At 38.2% G+C, this 6899-nt stretch overlaps 1 long non-coding RNA gene across 1 annotated transcript; it reads right to left on the bottom strand.

Annotated features, from left to right (window-relative positions):
• Nucleotides 1–6171: 6171 nt before the first annotated feature.
• LOC121185074 lies at nt 6172–6691 on the bottom strand. Its single transcript, XR_005894335.1, has 3 exons — nt 6675–6691; nt 6540–6575; nt 6172–6441 (listed from the first exon to the last, which is right to left on the bottom strand). It is a non-coding gene; the product is annotated as an uncharacterized LOC121185074 (long non-coding RNA).
• Between the last annotated feature and the right edge of the window lie 208 nt (nt 6692–6899).

Raw genomic sequence — 6899 nt, 5'->3', positions numbered from 1 at the left:
TTTGTGTCTCCCTGTCTCCATTTCTGTGTTCAATTCAGGAAGTGTTGGGTCAGAGGCAGTTGGTGTGTGTCCTGGGCCATGAAGAGGAAGAATTGAAGCAGAAGGGTGTTTGCAAATTAAAGGCTTGGTTTGTACCCAGTGGCAGCTGTCTGCTTGTTGGCTGTGCTTATTTTGCAATGCACCAACTGATTTCCAGGCTGCGCAGAGACTGTGCCGTGTTTAATCTTGGTGACTGGCTCCACACTTTAGGTTAACATTTCAACCTTAGGTATAGGACTTTCCTTTGTTTACAGCCATCTGTGAGGACTGCCAGAGAGTAAATGTAGTTGTAATGGTTTTGAGTTTTGGCTCAATTTTGAGACAAATAGTTAATATGTAGATGAAACGGCGCAGGCTGTGCTCTGTGGATGACAGATTCTTAGGCTTTAAACTGGGAGGTGTTTGATGCACCACTTAGACTTGATAGAATTTTAAGAACTCTGGTTTTTTTTTTTGGTTTTTTTTTTCAACAGATCAAACCTATGTTAGAGAGTTTTATGCTTCCTGTTGACTTGATAGTCAAAGTGTGATGATTTTTGTTGTTGTTGCTGCAATAAAGTGGATTTGTGTCTGTGTTGTCTTTTTTGACATGTGGGAAATGGAAAAAAGATGACTTGGGTAGCCATACAGGTCTACATGTACAAAGTGTGTCACACTTAACAAGTTTTTGTTGCTGCAATAAAGTGGATTTGTGTCTGCGTTGTCTTTTTTTGTCTTAAGCTTGACATGTACCAAATAGGTGAAATAGAAAAAAAATGACTTGGGTAACCATGATACAGGTCTACATGTACAAAGTGTGTCACACTTTACAGGTTTTTGTTGTTGTTGTATTAAAGTGGATTTGTGTCTGCGTTGTCTTTTTTTTGTCTTAAGTTTGACATGTAGCAAATAGGGGAAAGGTCAAAAAGAGGAAAATAGACGAGTAGCCACAATACAGGTCTACATGTGCAAAGTGTGTCACACTTTACAACTCAAACTCTTACAAAGTGCCACTCTACGTAACTCTCATTTGGTATTGTGTGGCACTGAGTGGGCCCATGTATGCAACTGCACATCAACAGTGTAGTGGACTTTCATGATGGAAGCTTACCCCTGTTTCAATGAGTCATAAGCTGTTTTGAATGAATTCATCTTGTAGCAGAGCCTGTGGTTAAAACATTCTGCCAAACTCACAGATCCAGGGAAGCGCCTACCGGGCTCCACTTTGACCGTGACCTCCTCCATGACTCAGTCCTACCGGCCCGTTATCAATGAACTATTTTCATTTTCTATTTATAAGCAATGAAGACGTGTAGGAACTTATGCAGGGACAATAGAGAAGAAATCAAATAATCTTGTGTGCTGCTTTCTCTGCAAATGGAATTGCTGCGTTTCTGCTAAAGATGGAAAATGCAGCACTTAACATTAAAAAGCAAACAAAACCATCACATACTTAAAGAATTGAGTAAACAAACCAATTAAGTAGTAAAATATCTGAATACTGAGCTAATGGAGTAGTTAAGCCAAATGTGATAAAAGAACAAGTAATCTTAAATACTACTTAGAGTATTTAATTAGTCATGAGGTTAAACAAACGATTAGTTAAGTAATGTAATGGAGTAGATATGCAAAATATAATTTTAAAGAATTTTTTTTTGCTGGTGTTTGTTACTGCTGTCGCATTCACCCACTGCGGCCCATATCACACACACACACACACACACACACACACACACACAGGTATTGCATACATTTAACATGCATTACATACATCGTACAAGCATTACATACAGCATACATTTCATGTGGGGATCGGCTCAGGGTTGCTGGATCACGGCTTTAAAGCCACACATGTCGGGCTGTGGCTGGTTCGAGACCGTTTCGTCTATGGTTAAATTAGTTTTACGGTTTTTGTTCTTAATTGCTTCATTTTAGCATGTATTTTTGCGACAGTTAATACTCGAACAGAGTAATCTGTTACATAAGTAATTGACTAAATTTGGAAAATGGCGTCGAAAAAAAGTAATTTTTTAAAAGTTGGTTATATTTTGTTTTTCCCCCCTCTCCTTCTCTGTAACCCTCACCACACACACACACACACACACACACACACACACAATTCATAGGCATTCACAGACATACAGACACCACATACATTTACAAGCATTACATACATTTACAAGCATTACATTTCGTACACATTTCATGTGGGGATCGAACCCCCGACCCTGTGATTGGGAGACAAGGCGCTCTACCAGCTGAGCTAGCCAACCACGATTTCGGCCCCGCTCTCACCGTCTTATGAGTCTCCCATGAGTGAATCTAACAACATGTTAATCGTGTTTTGGTACGCTAACGTGAAAAGCGCGTAAACGACGAGCAGCGGCGTGAGCTCGGATAGCTCAGGCGGTAAAGCTGCGGGTTGGAGACCATGAGTCTGCGGGTTCGATTCTTGCTGGGAACGATCTCTATTTTTAAAACCACACGCCCAGGTTGCAGATTGAAGAAGGTTCCGAATGCAGCGGCCAGTGCGACGGCCAGTGGTGGCGTACGTGGATCGCTCGCGGTTTGAAAGCCGCACCACCCCCGAAGAAGCGGGTTCGAGACCAGATCGTTCACCGTGTATAAACTCTTTAACGATCTAACTTTGATATTTACAAAAAGCAAGCGCAAACGAAGCAGTTATTTTGGCGAAATTTTTTGCTTTTTTAATGACTTTTTTAATGACAATATAGCGAAAAACGGCATCGCAAGCGATGCCGTCTTTCGCTATATTGTCATGCAAAACGAAAAAGTAAACGTTTTTTTTTTTCTTTTCTTTTTTTTTTTTGGAGTTTTTTTTTTTTTTACAGAGTCATTAAGAATGTACGCATCACTATACGCAGCTCGCTCGAATCGACCCAGGGAGCCAAAATCCGAGCAGTATGGTCCGCGCAGCAAGCTGCGCGGACCTACTGCTCGGATTTTGACTCCCTGGGTCGATTCGAGCTCGCAGACTCTCTTCCTACTCTCTTCCTACTCAGCTTTACGCCTTTGCTTGCATAGTAACAATACAGCCACATTATTATACAAAAAGAAAACTTTTTTTTTTACTTTTCTTTTCTTCTTTTTCTTTTCTTCTTTCTTTTTCTTTCTCTCTCTCTCTCTCTCTCTCTCTTTCTTTCTCTCTTTCTTTCTCTTTCTCTCTCTCTTTCTTTCTCTCTCTCTCTCTTTCTTTCTTTCTTTCTTTCCCTCTCTTTCTTCTTTTTTTTTTAATCATTACAAAAAATTGATGTTTTTTTTTTAATCATTAAAAAAAAAATGTTTTTTTTAATTTTTTTTTTTTATTATCATTAAGAAAAAGCCAAAAACTTTTACCAAAACAGTTGTTTCCATTGCGCTTGCTTTTAGTAAACATTGATGTTATATTGATAAAGGGTTTCTACACGGTGGAACGACCTGGTCTCGAACCAGCTTCTAGAGGGTCGGTACGGCTTTCAAACCGCGACCGATACACATGCGCCACCACTGGCCGTCGCACTGGCCATCGCATTCGGAGCCCTCTTCAATTGGCAACCGGGGTGTCTGGTTTTAAAAGTAGAGATGACTCCCATAAAGATTTGAACCCGCAGACTCTTGGTTACCAACCCTTCACCTAACCGCCTGAGCTAACCGAGCTCACGCCGCAGCCCGTGTTTTTCGAGCTTTTCACATCAACACCAGGGTCAGCGTACCAAAGCACAATAGACTATAGCATAGCTCCCGTTGTTGAATCCACTGAGGAGAGGCTCATAAGGCGGTGAAAGGTGGGCCGAAAGCGTGGTTGGATGGCTCAGTCGGTAGAGCGCGTTGCTTCCCAATCACAGGGTCGGGGGTTCGGTCCCCACTTGAAACGTGTATGAAATGTGATGCTTGTAAATGTATGTAATGCTTGTGAAATGTATGTAAAGCTTGTGTGTGTGTGTGTATGTATATATGTGTGTGAGTGTGTGTATGTATATGAGTGTGTGGTGGGAATTGCAGAGAAAGAGAAAAGGGGGACAAAAAACGGGGGGAAATTTTTTTTTTTTTTTTTTTTTAAATTTATTTTTCGACGCCATTTTGCAAATTTAGTCGGTTACTTACGGTTACATCAACACCAAGGGTCAGCGTACCAAAGCACAATAGACTATAGCATAGCTCCCGTTGTTGAATCCACTGAGGAGAGGCTCATAAGGCGGTGAAAGCGAGGCCGAAAGCGTGGTTGGATAGCTCAGTTGGTAGAGCACGTTGTTTCCCAACCCAAGGGTCCGGGGTTCGATCCCCACATGAAACGTGTATGAAATGTAATGCTTGTAAATGTATGTAATGCTTGTAAATGTATGTAATGCTTGTAAATGTATGTAATGCGTGTGTGTGGGTGTGTGTGTGAGAGGTTCCAGTGGTTGAATGTGAGTCAGAAATAACACCAAAAAGGGTTTTTTTTTTATTTATATTTTGAATATCTAGTCCATTACATTACTTAACTAATCGTTTATTTAACCTCATGACTGCTTCAATACTTGATATATATGATTTACTACTTCAATACTTATATATATGATTTACTACTTCAATACTTATATATACGATTTACTACTTCAATACTTATATATACGATTTACTACTTCAATACTTAATATATACAATTTACTACTTCAATACTTATATATACGATTTACTACTTCAATACTTATATATATGATTTACTACTTCAGTACTTAATATATACGATTTACTACTTCAATACTTAATATACGATTTACTACTTCAATACTTATATATGATTTACTACTTCAATACTTAATATATGATTTACTACTTCAATACTTATATATATGATTTACTACTTCAATATTTAATATATATAATTTACTACTTCAGTACTTAATATATATGATTTATTTCTCCATTACATTAATTAACTAATCATTTATTTAACCTCATGACTGCTTCAATACTTAATATATGATTTACTACTTCAATACTTAATATATATGATTTACTACTTCAATACTTATATATATATGATTTACTACTTCAATACTTATATATATATGATTTACTACTTCAATACTTATATATATGATTTACTACTTCAGTACTTAATATATATGATTTACTTCTCCATTAGATTACTTAACTAATCATTTATTTAACCTCATGACTGCTTCAATACTTAATATATATGATTTACTACTTCAATACTTAATATATTTGATTTACTTCTCCATTACTTTATTCGCTGAAATACTTAAATTACCCCATTACTTGTTCTTTTATCGCATTTGGCTTAACTACTCCATTACCTCAGTATTCAGATATTTTACTACTTGATTGGTTTGTTTACTCAATTCTTTAGGTATGTGATTACTTCAATAATCAATGACTTTGTTCTTCTCATTCATTACATCTCTACTTACTGTTTTTGAATTTTAAATGCTGCATCTTTCGGTCTTTAGCCAGAAAAGTCAGAGAGAGAGTTTGTTGTTTTTTTTTTTTGTTTTTTTTTTTTTTTTTTAATTTTCATTTGTTGTCCTTCCCCCTATTTGGTAAATGTCAACCTCAAGACAAAAAAGACAACACAGGCACAAAGCCACTTTACTACAACAACAAAAAAAAACTTGTAAAGTGTGACACACTGTACATGTAGACCTGTATCGTGGCTACTCAAGTCAACTTTCTTTCTATTTCCCCTATTTGGTACATGTCAAGCTTAAGACAGAAAAGACAACGCAAACACAAATCCACTTTATTGCTGCAACAACAAAAACTTGTAAAGTGTGACACACTGTACATGTAGACCTGTATCGCGGCTACTCAAGTCATCTTTCTTCTATTTGCCCTATTTGTTACATGTCAAGCTTAAGACAAAAAAAGACAACAGACACAAATCCACTTTATTGCAGCAACAAAAAAACTAAAATCATGGCACTTTGACTATCAAGTGGACTGGAAGCATAAAACTCTCTAACATAGGTTTGGTCTGTTTAAACCAAGAAAAAAAGAACAGAGTTCTTCAAATTCTATCAAGTCTAAGTGATGCTTTTAACACATCCCAGTTTAAAGCCAAAGAATCTGGCATCCACACAGCACAGCCTGCGCTGTTTCATCTAGATATTAAATATTTGTCTCATTTACTCTCTGGCAGTCCTCACAGATGGCTCTAAACAAAGAAAAGTCCTATACCTAAGGTTGAAATGTTAACCTAAAGTGTGGAGCCGGTCACCAAGATTAAACATGGCACAGTCTCTGCACAGCCTGGAAATTAGTTGGTGCATTGCAAAATAAGCAAAGCCAACAAGCAGACAGCTGCCACTGGGTAAAAATCAAGCCTTTAATTTGCAAACACCCTCCACAGTCCAGATGCAATTCTTCCTCTTCATGGCCCAGGACACAGACCGACTGCCTCTGACCCGACGCCTCCTGAATTTAACACAGAAACAGAGACAAGGAGACACAAATGATTCCTGACATGTTAAAAACAAAAACTGAACAACGGTGACCAACATGCTTGCTCTCACCTTGTTTCTCATGGTCGTCTTGATCAGCTGCTCCATCTGCACAATGCACAAAGAAACTAAATATGAGCCACAGGAAGAAAAGAAAAAGTCTAACTTTGCATTTTCAAACGTTTCCAGATGCAGCAGGAGGCCTACCTGAGCTCCACTTTGACTGTGACCTTCATGCCAATCTTCATCAACCTGCTAATCACAGCCACACACATACTCACACCTACAGGCCCAAGCACAGCACCATCAACAATACACAACTACTGACAGCCTCTACATCAAGAGCCACTAACATCTAACACACACACTAAACCTACACTGACAAATAACCACAACTAAGCCTGACAACACTCAGCTACACACTTCAGCCCG

Source organism: Toxotes jaculatrix, chromosome 7 (genome assembly GCF_017976425.1).
Source record: "Toxotes jaculatrix isolate fToxJac2 chromosome 7, fToxJac2.pri, whole genome shotgun sequence".
Classification (NCBI taxonomy): domain Eukaryota; kingdom Metazoa; phylum Chordata; class Actinopteri; family Toxotidae; genus Toxotes; species Toxotes jaculatrix.
The sequence above is the reverse complement of the archived record's forward strand: the minus strand, read 5'-3'. Positions and strand labels throughout refer to the sequence as shown.